The sequence below is a fragment of the Lepisma saccharinum genome, chromosome 18, assembly GCF_977018435.1.
Source record: "Lepisma saccharinum chromosome 18, izLepSacc3.1, whole genome shotgun sequence".
NCBI classification, from domain to species: domain Eukaryota; kingdom Metazoa; phylum Arthropoda; class Insecta; order Zygentoma; family Lepismatidae; genus Lepisma; species Lepisma saccharinum.
The window spans coordinates 31,997,064-32,012,989 of record NC_139246.1 but is presented as its reverse complement, the minus strand read 5'-3'; positions in this window follow the sequence as shown (position 1 = coordinate 32,012,989).

The following is a 15,926-nucleotide window of genomic DNA, read 5'->3' as shown; positions in this document are numbered from 1 at the left end:
CCCAATGTAGATTTTAACATTTTGCCAGAAATTATAGATAAAAGTAAGTGACTTCCAAATGTGTCTTTTTTCGGTTTATTTTGCCTTTTTTCATTTTTAGTGCGTCTTTTTTCGGTTTATTTTGCCTTTTTTCATTTTTAGTGCCTATTTTCCACATTATAAATGCCTTTTTGCCTGCCTATTTTAACGAAAATATATGCCTGAACTTCCGGGCTCTAATTATTACATTACTATTGCTGTTACTGCTACTACTACTACTACAACTTATGTTTTTTTTTGTTTTTTTTTAACATTTGTAGTATAGCCTCTCTATTGAAGAGTGATACCGAGCGAAATCTGGAAAAGTTCTACTTATACACCTTTTCCACACTTATCAACGATCCGATCATTCAACGACAAAGTTGCATATCGTTGAGTATGTAATCCTGGCCTCACATCCTCTGGGAACTTTCCGTTGAGGATAAAGGCTTTAACCTCTCGATGAGGGGTCAGAGGTACGGGATCGTAAGAAAGGTACAGAACGTCTCGAACAGTAAAACACGCTCTCAGTCTTGAATCAGAATTATAGAGCTACGTTCTGGAATTCCTCTTCTTTCCTCTTCTTGACAGAGTAGGCCAATTAAGTTATAAAATGAAACTTTTCGATTTCAGTGATTTGCTACAATCCCTTGTGACTAAAACGATCATCAAACTGATAACTGAGTCACACTTCACTACATACAATTTGCATAACTGTATACTTAACATTAACTCATGTAGGATAAAAAGCTATTTTTTATGGTTAGATAGTGTAAAATAGACTGTACGCTTAATTATAACCATACTTCAAATAATAATAATAATAATAATAATAATAATAGTTCCTGTAACAGAGAACAATACTTTTTGTTATAAAATATCTCTACAATTTCACCATTCGAATTACACTATTGATTGATTGATTTGGTATTTTATGCCCACTTTATGCACAGTAAGGCTAATCGGGACTGGACCTACAGTTTAAAGTGGGATCCGACCCACTCCTCCACCGGGCATCAAACCCGGGACCCGATGATTACAAGACGACGACGCTACCACTGCACCATCGGGAAGGCATTTCGAATTACATTAATTCTTTCCAGGGACAAGTGCCCTCCCTGCAGTCGCCCATGGTTGGATCACCGCTGAAATCACTATTAATTTCCTCAAGGTTAGTGCTCTGTTACTTCTTCTATCGAAGTGTGTTAACCCATTAGTGCTCCTAATTAGGAAAACCTTTTTTAGAAAAAAAATTTCATTTTTTTTATTATTGTGGGTCTAATAGAAAGTTGAAAATGATTTTTTTTTTAAAAAAAAAGTTTAAAGTAGTAATGTTTGACTGGACACTTTAGTTGCCGAGGAGCACATACGGTGTCAAAATCAGTAATACGTATACGCTATTTTTTTTAACATCTAGGAAAATCTGAGTAATATTATTATTGTTGTTCTGGGAGGGTTTCGTAGTGGTTATAAATTAGCAAAGCATGGGTGCAGAAGGGGTTAGTATATTTCACTTATATCACATAATACATATAATATTCTACAGTTAGGCAAATTAGGTAATTGTCAATCAAATTTCACTGTTTTTGAAATACCTTGAAACATTCGTTTGGATGCAGAGTGTAAGGTGTTTTTGTCAATAAACATATAAAGTGTATAAACGAGAGATCAAGAGTTAATATACTACATAGGTTGTAGTCTGTGCAAAGCTGCACTATCGATGTTCTACTGTTTTGGTTCTCGAATATTTTTCTTGTAGCACTTGTGTTCGTCCGAGTGAGAAGCACAATAAAACTTCTCGGAATAAACTGTACGTGTTCTTTTATTAAACCAACATAGGTTATGGGCCCAGAACGCCCAGAATACGTCTAATGCAGTTGTAATAAGGAAAAACGAGGAAGTGCGGCTGTTCATGTTTGAATACGGACTGTGAAAATGGAGTCGGTGAAATCGACTATACAGAAGTTAAATAACAGGAACTATCAAACGTGGAAGTACAAATTGGAGTTACTACTTCTAAAGGAAGAATTGTTGGATGTAGTGACGGGTGTGCAGCCAAAAGAACCGGACGAGGAATGGAAGAAAAAAGACGGAAAAGCTAGGGCCACCATTGGACTTTTGCTGGAAGATGATCAACTCGTTCATGTAAGAAAGCAGGAAACAGCGAAAGGATATTGGGATTCTTTGAAACGGTATCATGAAAAATCAAGTCTCACAACTAAAGTGTATTTATTGAAGAAATTGTGCCGCTTACAGCTTAGTGAAAATGGCGACATGGAGCAGCACATTAATGCAATGTTGGATATTGTGGATCAACTTGCAGCTTTTGGTGAAAATTTAGCGGAACATTTGCAAGTAGCAATGTTGTTGTGTAGCCTGCCGGACAGTTACGAGACGCTAATTACTGCACTGGAGACGAGACCGGAAGAAGACCTAACTTTAGAAATGGTGAAAGGGAAGCTCATACATGAATATAAGAGAAGAAAGGAAGCCAAAACTGACAGTGGTGTTTATTCAGAAAGTGCTCTTAAAGTGAAATCCGATAATGTGAAAAGTGTCTGTTTTTTTTGTAAAAAGCCAGGTCACTTTAAACGTGATTGTTTTAAGTACAAGGCACATAAAAGGAAAATTGTGTATAAAGCAAACCAGGTGAGTAATGTTGAAGAAAGTGAAAAAAGAGATGATGAAAGTGGTTCTGATTGTGATAATGTTCATTTTCTGTGTTTTGAAGCAAGTGAAAAAGGTACAGGTAGAGACAAATGGTACATTGATTCAGCAGCCACATGTCATATGACCAGTGACAAGGAATTTTTTGCCACATTTAATCCAAGTATAACAAATGAAATATACCTAGCAGATGGAAGTTGTTTGAAATCACAAGGAATGGGTGAAGGTGTAATACAATGTATACATGATAAAGGTATACAGGATGTATTAGTAAAATCTGTGTTGTATGTACCAGAGTTGCATGGTAGTTTACTATCAGTGAAATGTCTTACTGAAAAAGGTTTAAATGTTGAATTTCACAATAACACATGTATCATTAGTAAAGATGGAAAAGCTGTTGCATCAGCAGATCTGACAAATAATTTATATAAGTTGAATACTATTTCAAATGTAGAATCTGTAAATCAATTGCACAAGGTAAGTCATGAAAATGACAGGAAATGTATTCATCTTTGGCATCGTAGGTTAGGACACAGAGATGCAACAATTGTTAAAAATCTTGGTAAAGGAAATTTAGTTAAAGGTGTTGATATTGATGCATGTAATGTAACTAAAGTTTGTGAGGAATGTATTCAAGGTAAAATTTCTCGTAAATCATTACCGAAATTGAAAACTGAAAAATCAAAGGAATTATTAGATATAGTGCATTCAGATGTATGTGGTCCGATGGATGTTGAAACTCCTAGTGGGAACAAATATATACTTACATTTATAGATGATTTTAGTAGGTTTACTATGGTATATCTAATGAAGAAAAAGAGTGAAGTTGAAGATAAGTTACAGGAATTTGTACAGTATGTAAAAAACAAATTTAAAAGAAAACCTAAAGTAATCAGGACTGATAATGGAGGAGAGTATATGTCATTACAATTGAAAGATTTCTTCAAAAGGGAAGGAATAGAACATCAAACTACAGTACCATATACCCCACAACAGAACGGCGTTGCGGAAAGGAAAAACAGAAGCTTAGTTGAAATGGCTCGTTGCATGATAATTGATGCTGGCATGCACAAGAAGTACTGGGGTGAAGCTATAAATACAGCAAATTACTTACAGAACAGGTTACCCACAAAAATATTAGAGACTACTCCATATGAAAAATGGTACGGAAAGCAACCATACATGGGTCATGTGAAAGTGTTTGGCAGTGTTGGATATGCTATGATTCTAAGTCATCGACACAAGATGGACGTTAAAGGAAAGAAACTTGTCTTAGTTGGATATGAAGGATATAAAGGATATAGGTTACTAGATATGACATCTGATAAGATTTACATAAGCAGAGACTGTAAATTTATTGAAAACTCAAGTCATGTAATTTCAACTTTGAAACCTATCCAAAAATCTGAATCTAATCATAATACTGATTGTGAATTATCCGTGGACATTCTTGGAGAGGAACCAGAAATGCATTCACATTTTGTTAAAAAGGAAGTGAAGAGTGATTCAGAACTAATTTATGATTCAAAAACTGATGAACATACAGATATGAAAGTAAATAAAAGGACACCAGATGTTATCAGAAAATCTGCTCGTACAACAAAAGGACAATTACCAGCTAGATATCTACAAAAGGTCATTGTGGAAAGAAAGTTACCAACATCTTTTGAAGAGGCAGTTACAGGACCTGATAATGATAAATGGGAGACGGCAATGAATGAAGAAATGAACTCATTAAAAGAAAATAAAACTTGGGAACTAGTTCAACCAGTAAATGGAAGAAATGTAATTGGTAGTAAATGGGTGTATACCATTAAAGAAGATGCACAAGGAAAAGTTACTCGTTACAAAGCCAGACTAGTTGCTCAAGGATATTCACAAATCTATGGTGATGATTACGATCTAGTGTTTGCACCAGTTGGAAAACAAGCAACATTCAGAGTTCTTTTAACAGTTGCAGGACAAATGAACATGGCAGTCAAGCATTTTGATGTAAAGACAGCATTTTTGTATGGTGATTTAGATGAAGAAATATACATGAAACAACCTGAGGGATATCATCAACCTGGAAAAGAAGAATATGTATGCAGATTGAAGAAAAGCATATATGGGTTAAAACAAGCCGCAAGATCATGGTATAATAAAATTGATGAATTTTTGGTTAACAATAATTTCAAAAGAGGTGAGGCAGATCCCTGTCTTTACACAAAATCAGTTGATGGGAATATGATCTATATTCTAATGTATGTAGATGATCTTGTTATTGCATGTACAAATGTTGATTTAATTAATGATGTAGCAATGTTAATGTCAAAGAAATTTCAGATTAATTGTCTTGGTGATATTAATTGTTATCTGGGAATTCAAGTTGAGAGAAGTAAGGATGGAATTTTTGCTCTTCATCAAAGTAATTACATAGGAAAGTTAATCAAACAATTTGGATTGGAAGATGCAAAGTCATCAAAAATTCCAATGGATCCTGGATACATTAAATATGCAGAAACTTCTGAACCATTACCAAGTAATGAGCAATACAGACAAGCTATTGGAGCATTATTGTACATAAGTATAAATACTAGACCAGACATATCAGCAAGTGTGTCAATTTTGAGTCAGAAGGTCAGTTGTCCTACTAAAGCTGATTGGATTGAAGTTAAAAGAATTTTTCGTTATTTAAAGGGAACTCAATCATATAAGTTAAAATTAGGAAACAAATTTGAATTTGAAAATGATTATTTGTTAGGTTACGCAGATGCTGATTGGGCTGGGGATGTGTCAACTAGAAAATCAAACAGTGGTTATGTATTTATGTATAAGGGAGGTATGATAAGCTGGGCTTGTAGAAAACAATCTTATGTTTCATTATCTTCCACTGAAGCTGAGTATGTGGCAATTGCAGATGCATGTAAGGAAGCAAAATGGATAAAATATGTGTTAAATGATATGGATAAAAAATGTGATTATCCAATTATCATAAATGAAGATAATCAAAGTTGTATCAAACTAATTAAAAATGAAAGGGTTAGTTTGAGAACTAAACATATTGATGTAAAATATCATTTTGTTCGTGATCTGTATTATAAAGGTGAAGTAACATTTAAGTACTGTGCTTCAGACGACATGATTGCAGATACATTAACAAAACCTCAAACAGGTATAAAGTTAAGAAGGAATTGTAACTTAATGAATATGATGAGTGAGTAATTATGATGATACACACTTTATTATTCATTGAAAAAAAGGGGGGTTATATGTAAGGTGTTTTTGTCAATAAACATATAAAGTGTATAAACGAGAGATCAAGAGTTAATATACTACATAGGTTGTAGTCTGTGCAAAGCTGCACTATCGATGTTCTACTGTTTTGGTTCTCGAATATTTTTCTTGTAGCACTTGTGTTCGTCCGAGTGAGAAGCACAATAAAACTTCTCGGAATAAACTGTACGTGTTCTTTTATTAAACCAACACAGAGGCGCATCACACTTGTTACACAGATAAATTCTGCGACTTCCACATACTCTGCAACGCCTGTACTTGGATACTCTCTTCTCAATTATGTGATCATCTGTCGTGCCTTATACGTATCATCCAACACTGGCGAGAACTCAAATGTAGATCGCATGCCTGGAGATTCCTGTGGCTTCCCAAAAGACTTCAGAAGACATGTGTCACATTGACGACGAAAGTCTAGCAATGATATGTCATGACCAAATTTGCGGTACAAGAGTCATCCTTGTACACATGAAACATCAACGGCCCAAGCAAAGAACGGCAACCACCATTTTTTCGTTCTTATATTACAACGATAAGCAGCTACGAATTGGTCACAGATATCCACAGCATCCATTTCCACGACCCTTCAATCAATTGTTCCTTTTACATGTTATCAATGGGCTCTAGTAAAAGGGGACTAAATTTGGACCAAATTCTGAAGGAGCTGGCCAAAGAAGAACATAAGGAATTTCCTGTTGTTATTGCTGTTTGTCCACCCAAAGAAATCCGGTAACTGACAGCGACAAGGATTCCGATAAGTCTGATACAGAAGCAACAGAAGACTTGGATCATCTTCCACCTTGCATTCTACAGTCTGATGAGTTACTGACTTACAAGAATGACAATGACAGTAAATATTCAGAAGAGGAGCCACAACCGACTGCGTCAGCTAGTATCAGTGTTACACGTAAACGGGGTAGACTACAATAACAACCTTTGTCACGGAAAAGGAGCAACACACCAATAACAATGAGCATTTCATCTGTCGTACATCCCCGTTTCGGTAATTGCGCTCTCGTCTTTCGTGCTAGAGGTCCCAGATTCGATCCATAGGAGCTCAAAAATGTCTGTGCTGCCCCATCATCGTGAGGACAATCGAGGAGCTACTTGTAATCGATATGGTATCGAACTCTGCTCTCGAAACCAGAAAGGACTCAACGTGGTGTACAGTCATGGAAAGTAGTTCTTGGGCCACGAGACCTACGATATCGTAACATCTTAAAGCCTGTTGTCTATGCAACCCAAATAACAAAATTGTCGCTTGGATTTGCCTGGCGGGCCTGGATTCTCGGGAATGATTGACTATTGACAGCAGCGTGAGTCATACCCCCAGGCCCAGCCATAACAAACGACAGCTGGGTTCCGTGAGACTACCAGAAAAAGTTTCAGGAATTGGTTTCTTAACAACAGCTATTCGTAAGAAAATGTTATCTTTATTGATATTAGAGTCATTGTCAAGAAAGTTCACTGAAATGGTGGTTTTCGTCGAATCATCATCGCGCAACACACATGCTGTCAACCCAGAAGTCCTTGAAAAAGATTGGAGTTAAAAGTAACTACTTGACAAATGATAAGACGAATCGATATTCATTAGTCCCAACTTAGAATTTTGTGTAAGACATGGATCATCATGTCCTATCATCCATTTCATAACTTCATTAATCATCCTCATCGCCTTTGTTGACGCCAAGTGCTAGAAAAGCAAATAAAATAAGCAAAATTAAGAAATTAATAAATGACATTTTCAGCGATTTCACGCAGCGACTCAGTTGCATGTAGACAAAGTTTCATTAATTGGGAACCAAGGGCCTCGTTGTGTTCATTGTCACTTTCCCACCACTTTGCCTGCGCGATTTACCTGATGTTGATTAATGCACAATCCACAAAGTGCACCAAAGGTATGAATAGGTAAACTATGTGATATTATGCTAATTTAGAATTTAGTAATAAAATGTGAATTTTGGGGGGTTCAGTTATGTGGCTGCACATCCATTACGTAATCGCGATATCATCAAATTGTACGAAGCGTGTCTACACCTACGTAAAGTGTCAGTCCCCGTCATAGGCGTGCGCAGACCCTCTGATTAGGGGGGATAGCCTTGATGATAGTTCAGGCCGGAAAAGAATAACGTAATTTCATCTCACTTGTTTAAATTTTATTTCATTGATGGGTGTGTTTATATATACACCCCTCCCCCCGCCCCACACACACATATAAATATATATATATATATATACAACACACACACACATATACTTATATACCAACAGTAAAAATCATATAAATTGTCTCTCAAATCTGCGCGTTCCTTTTCCTCCAAACAATTGTTCATGCACTTAAGAGAAAACCTTTTAGCAGTAGTACTTCTCTCCTCGGTAATTTAAAATGCATTACAGAAAACAAATTGCGAGCGAAGCAACCAATAAATTTTCAGATCCAAATTTTTTGCAAAATGAAAACAATGTCGATTTAATATGGGGGAAAAATTTATGGAGCGCCATATTATTCTATTTTACATTTTTTTCATTTAGATCGTTTGGCGTCCAGGGTTAACTCCCGTTGACCCCTAGCTACGGCTCTGAACTTGAATAGACTGCAAGAAAAGCAGATATTGCGAGCGAAGCGAGCAAGAACATTTTACAAAAGGTATTTATATTTGTATAAAATTTGAAATCAAGGGGGCAATTGCAGCTCTGTCCCCCCCCCCCCCCGCAGGTGCTCTTGGCAGTCTGGAAGAAATAGTGCACGAAAGACGTGAAAACAAAATCCATCCTGAGTATCCTTTTGTCCTGCTACTCTTAGATTCTGCTACTCTTGCTTTCCTTTACTTCCATGTTTGCCCCCTAAAATTGATTTCCGTTCAAGGTTGTGGGGGGCTGTGGTTTCGCCAGTGCACCTCCTTTCCCCGTAGTTGCTTTGAACTTTCATCGGCTTGAAAATACTTAACTTTCTTTAAGAGTATAATATAGTTTAATAACGGCGATAGGATTCATCTATCCTAAATATCTAGGTGAAAATATAATAATATAGGGGCATAGATGTCTGGAAGGGGGGCAAGGATTGCCACATCTTTCCCTTAGAAAACGAATGTCAACCAAAAAACGTTTTCACATGTATAATTTGATTTCAGTCATAATAATTTACATTAATTATTATAATGAGGATGCAGGAATGCGATAATGCAACACAATTATCGGGGTAATATGCCCCATGGAAAAATACCTTGCTTGTCTCTTCGTGGAAAAACTCTGCAGACGTCCATGATTAGGGAGCATTGCCCTCCCCTGACCCCATGGGCGCACGCAGGGCTTTAAGATCAAATTTGTTTTGTTATTGTTTTTATTAGTAATTACCTCAGTTTTCTTCCTCTGAAGTTAAATTATTCATGACGACGATTTATGATCACATTAAAGACAGGAATGAACATACACAATGAACCCATTTTGGTCGGAACTCGAACTCGGAACCTTGTTCGGCAAGAAATACAAATATCCATAAGGCATGAGTGTTTCATTGGAGATGTTCCTCTACTTCCGTCATTTTATCACTAATATATTTCTTTAATATACAATAATAAGTCACACCTACCTAAAAATAAATATTATTTTGCATTTTCACATGCATATGTTTTTTTACGGTTAGAGTGTGAACTTGCACCTGTTTATTTAGATTGTTCTTTATGTTTCGTGTGTAGTTAAAGATAGGAAAAATACTTGAGGAACGATTAGGGCTATAATAATTCCGCCCGTGACAGAGTGGTTAGCACAGTGCGCTACGATGTCTGATGTCCTGGGTTCGAATCCCGTCGTGCGTATGGGTGTTCTTTGTGAGTGCCCCTTCATCAATTTCATCATATCACTCATCCTCATCGTCGCGATTAGCAAGAAGTGAAAGAAAAACGACGCTAAATAAGAAAATAAAAAGACTTATAAGAATCATTCTTATTTCCGGACGTGTCCTACATTTTATAGTTGTGTCTGGCCTCCGGAAGGAATTTGAAAGAAATCTCAAATGCCTTATACGTATTTTGGGCATCACGTAACTTCAAATTAGATGGAGAAACAGAAAAACTGAGGGGAGTCTAAGATAACGTGGTTTCTTGGAGAAGTATGCTTAAATCAAAGAGTGTGCATGTTTGCTACTGGATGTTCGGAAAAGCTCAGAAATTACTTCACGATTTTCTAGATCCGGAAAAGTCCGGATATATGTATAAAAATGCTTACTTTGTGAAGTTTTATCGATATAAGTGTCGGTAATTTGTTCGAAGTAACAAGTAATTATTCTCCTTATTGGAGAAATAAGGCACAGAATTCTGTTTTTTCCCAGTGTATAGTAGTTTTTTACATATTAATAAACAAGAACTTCCAGACTTCGTTTACGAAATTTGAATTTTTTCCTTCCCGAATCCATGGATTGTTTTCTCTTCCTGGCCCCACATCGACGAAAAACGTTCTGTCTTACATACACAAGTTGAAATCACATACAGCCGTGCTATTAATTAGCAGTTGAGGAATTTTGAACTCAACCGTTCACTTCAACATTAATTTTTGAGCTGAAGATGTCATACTCTTGTTATATGCTAAGATGTCCTAGTAAATACGATCGTGTCCAACATTTTGATACAATTTGTCTTACTCTCCGCTGAAGAGCGATCTGATAGCCCTATGCGTGATGAGAACAGTTTTTACTTAATTTCTGATATTATTCATTCCAGCATTTCCTTCAACTTCTATTACCTTGTTATTGCCTCCAATGCTTACACAACTTTTCCTTCGTGCTCGACCTTTGGGTTCAGAAATGTTTACAACACCCCCATCTCCCGCGTGTAAATAGCAGGAGGCAACAACACACTGGAAGACCATAATGTATACAATTTATTTACTACATATTTTACGAAAATATTAGAATGTTAGCTTGATATAACTGTGGATTGGAACGAACGAAATAAAATACATGTTTTATACGCACACTGGAACTAGATAAGGCCAGCTGTGAGTCACTCTGGCAGTGAAGGTCAATGATCGAAGCAGTTAGTGCTTGCTTCCTACAAGAGGACGCCTTATCTTTCCTCAAGGAAACACGGAAATCTTCGTTACTTTTTTTCGCCAGACTAATGGTGAACATTTACAGGAACGTAAGGAGTAGTATCGTATTCTATTGGAATTCGATTTCGTGGTATTTAAAAGATATCATAACAATATGTAAATCTCTTTTGTGACCTACACTGAACTTATTTTAAAGTTTATTTGACATGTTAAAGCGGAAATTTAGAGATTCTTCTTCCTTACGATTTCTAAACAACCGAAGAGTGTGGTGAATTTGAAACTACTTATTGTTCGCAACAACGATATGTATTATACAAATGGTCTCTAATCAAAAACCCTATTACATCACAGGAAGTGATATTTAAAACAATTCTACCATGTATCCAAGGTAACCAATATTCAGATTGATTCCAAGCTTCTGTTTGGTTATTTTGTGTCGCATTTTTACCTCTTGCGATAATCGCGACGATGAAGATGATGGGTAATGATACGAATGCAATGCTACATCTATGCCTCAACAGGTTTCAAAAATGGATCCTCTGGCTTTGTAGAGAGTTACGGTGATTTTGATTTTTATTTTCATTTGGTATTTTAAGTCCACTTTATGCACCCAGAGGCTAAACGAGACTGCATCTACAGTTTAAAGTGGGATCCTAACCACTGTGTCTCCACCGGGTATCGAACCGGGGACTCCTTGATTACAAGGCGACTCCTCTACAACAGCGCCATCGGGAAGGATGAGAGAGAGAGAGAGAGAGAGAGAGAGAGAGAGAGAGAGAGAGAGAGAGAGAAGAGAGAGAGAGAGAGAGAGAGTTACGGTGACTACGATAATGAAGAATTGAAAGTAGCAGAACGACTAAGCTATTCTTTTGTCAATATTGGGATTGTTAATGAATGTTATGAATGTCAGTTTAAATTGAAAAAAAAATAAACTAAAAAATTTCCGGACTGCCGTTACAAATCGTTAATTTTTCTCTTCCCACACATTACTTTGCTACTATGTAGATATTTGCATGCTAAGATGTAGAAAGTGCTGCATATTCAGTGTGTGGAATTGAGATTTATTTCTGAGAATTGAGTGAGTAGTGGGAAAAGGATCACCTCACATGTTTCGATTATACCCCCCCCCCCTTACACACACGCACACAAAATATATCGGCTGTTGTTCTTATAAGGAAATATAACATGTATGAATTGTGTCAAGAAATATTGGAGCTTATTCACATCCCTACGGAACTTGGAAGAAAGCCCACGTAGAGATTGGGAAGTTTTGTTCCGACAAAATCGGGATGTATAGTAAATTAATAAGCAAAGTCCTACCTTGTGCTTTGCACCAAGCCATGAAGGCGTATAGGGGGTGTGGAGTTAGTGGAGTTGGGGCCCAAAGCTTTCTTCATCAGGCCGAAGGTGGGAATGATGTGATCAGCACCACGCTCCTGGCCGCCTTATCCCCCCCTTTCCCCAGGGTTTCCTCCAGGTACCCACTTTATACGACGCTGGGTGGGCACCGAAGCAGCTTGAACAGGTGGACAAAATCCCGATTATCCCCCGTCGGGGATCGAACCCAGATCTCTCGCATGGTAATAAAACGCCCTAACGACTGTGCTACTGCGGCACATACAGTAATTAAGGCAAGAATTGTTTTAGCGTCTCGTTCAACGTTTTTAGGGGAATCATTTTCGGAGATATACCTAACGTGTAGCTCTTGTCGGTTCTGCGACCTGCCTTGAGAAAAGGTGATTTTCTGACGAACAATATTCCACCTGACAAGTCACGTGACTTTCCTACATTTCCTGTGCCTGTTGGCTTTTGCATGAAAGACGAGTTGCTCTTGAGACAGACAGAATCACCCGATCACCTAATGGTGCAATGTGTGTTGCCTACCCTTCCGGCATTATTTACTGCCATTAAAGTCTTATGGGGAAGAACTTTTTTCCACCACTGTACATGCGTAAGACAATGAAAAACCACCTCAATGGGCTGTTGGACGATGGTATTTAATTTTGTTTACTGATTTTAGTTTTAGAGAACCTAGATATTTTTCTATCCAATGTTGTTTCCTTTAAGACCACTTTTACAGATGATTTTACAAAGGATTCCGCTCTCGTCAAATGAGCACAACGCGCTACAAAATCAGAGGTCTCAGGTTTGTACCTTAGGCATGGTTGCCTTATAGCTATTTATTCAGGTCATCATTCATACTCATCGTCGCAGTTGCATCAGAAGAAAGAGAAGCGACGTGAAATAACCAAATTAGAAAATGAATCTTGAAGTTGCAGGAGTTGAGTTCAACACGCAGGTTTACAGTTCCGCTCCCACGAGTAGACATATGACAGTAGAAAATCCTTGATAGGTAATCTTATGATTACATTATGTAACTATTATCGCTACATAAATTGTAAAAACGTAAAGTGAAGTAAAGTGCTCCCCTGTGCTTTGCACCACGCCATGAAGGCGTACAGGGGGTGAGGAGTTAGTGCCCCACACTTTCTTAATCACGGTCGAAAGTGAGGGTGATGTGATCAGCACCATGTCCCTGGCCGCCTTTACCCTCCAGAGTTTCTTCCAGGTACCCACTTTATACGACGTTGGGTGGGCGCCGGAGCCGTTTGAACAGGTGATCGAACCCGGGTGTCTCGCATGGTAGTCAGACGCACTAACGACGTTTTTCTTTATTTTACGCTACCGCTGCGTGACTGAGCTACCGTGGCTCTCGCTATATAAATTGGCGTTAATTATATTTGAATATTTGTGCAACTTTACATCTAAGCAGCTGTTGCATATGTTGGTGGAAATGGAGATAAATCAGTGACAGTCAGAACGATATGCGGAATTTTGAAACCTACCATTTCTAGGGCATGGAAACTATTGTAAAACTCTTACTACATACCTCGTTTTCGTCCATTAGTGAGGAGTGAATTATTCTTCATTACGGTGCCTGTGTTAGTGACACCACGACCCCTCGAAAGTCTATTTTGCATCATCTATCACACGCAGCCCAGTGGTTGATCCAGACACGTTTCGAGGCTCTGTACCATAACTTTATCTCTACTTTCTCTCTCTCTCTCTCTCTCTCTCTCTTTCTCTTTCTCTCTCTCTCTCGGTAAATTAGGCACCGACTTTTACCCTTAACGGTTTCTTCAATTTATGAGAGTTTTCCAGATCGACGTATGCAGGTAAATAGACAGAAAATTCCCACCTACGATTAACGACCCTGGCAATGGAGCCAGGCTCCTGTGTTGTCGTCACAGGGTCTTTTAGAACACACAATTTTGAGACAAATTTCACAAAAATATAAAACTACTACCTTGATACATAATATTTTCAGAACTTTCCTTACAAGTAGAGGAGATTCAATGACACCATTGACGATGTTTCTTTGTAAAATTGTTCAGGACTTTATCGGGAGTGAATTCAATGTGTTGATGAATGTGATCGATCCTGGTCCATTGTTTCCACAGCTTCACACTCGACGTTTCAATCGCGATGTACGAAAACGGGATTTTATCCTCTCGCGTTATAACCACGAATTACTCTCGGACCACCAAACCCCTGTTTCACAGCTGACAGTTAACAATTGTCCAGAATGGGGTAAAATGCGAGAGAGGTTTCTTAGAAATTAGCTTGGAAACTTACCGAGGCTTATTACTTTGCCTCCAAGCAATAAGACACTTACCTCCATGGCTTGTAAACGTAAGTGAACCCTTAAGGAACCGCCTGTCGGCATCTTTTTCATTCATCCCGTTGCAAGAAAAGGGACAAAGAGTTCTAAATATGGCTTCTCTCGTTGTTATCACGAGTGTCGTGTCTTGTCATTTCAAAAGCTTGAGGATATCTCGGCGTTCCCTTCATGCAACAGGTCCCGGCAAATTTACTTACAGGAAGTCCGTAACAGAAACCGCTTGTTATGTAATGTTTCCACTTTCACAATTTCAGTTACAATTGCAATTGAAATAAAGGCTTCCCCGATGGCGCAGTGGTAGCGTCGCCGTCTTGTTATCAAGGGGTCCCAGGTTCGATTCCCGGTGGAGGCACATAGTGGTTCGGATCCCACTTTAAATTGTAGGTCCAGTCCCGATTAGCCTTACTGTGCATAAAGTGGACTTAAAACAACAAATCAATCGAATCCAACAATTGAAATTAGCACGTACCTTATCGCAAGGTTGCTGGAAAAGATGTCCTCCCAAATACAAATATTTCTGGCATCTTATTTCTGACATTTAATCTTAGATTAGACATCGCTACTTTATCCTCAGTTGACAGAAAGGGAAGACAGCATCCCGGCGCATAATGCAAACCGAAAGCGTAAAATGATATTTAAAACTAATAATAATGATGATCACTAACCTCCTGTGTTATACGAGATGTTGAAAATAACCTCCTTCAACAGCAATACAACACGTTTCTTAGGTTCAAGAGATCATGTCTCTCGTAATTACCTGACCACTTTTCTGAAAGAATTCGTTTTCACGTAATTATCGTACATAAAAACTCTTTGTTCAAGACTATATTTGTTTAGCGGCATAACTAATGAATGAATAACAATCAAAACACAATAAAGCACTAGCACTGAATAGCACACAAACTAAATAACACAGTATAAACAACACTCCTACTGATAAACGCAAACAGAAGTGAACATGATTGTACACTCACTACGTCTGGTAGCCGACAGTCTTGCTAACCATTTTCGGCAATGTCCCTACAGACGTAGTCAAAATATCCCTACAACTGACCAAATGGCCCTACGCCAAGTAAAGCAACTAAAAAAAAACAACACCTCATGAGCATGCAAAACAGAAGACAAAATATACACATTTACTTACCAAATCTTTCTGCTAGGTGCTTCCACAATCAATCAAGGAGCGAATTTACAATACAGGACCCCTCCCCGATTTCTGTAATATTTCGCATACTCACTA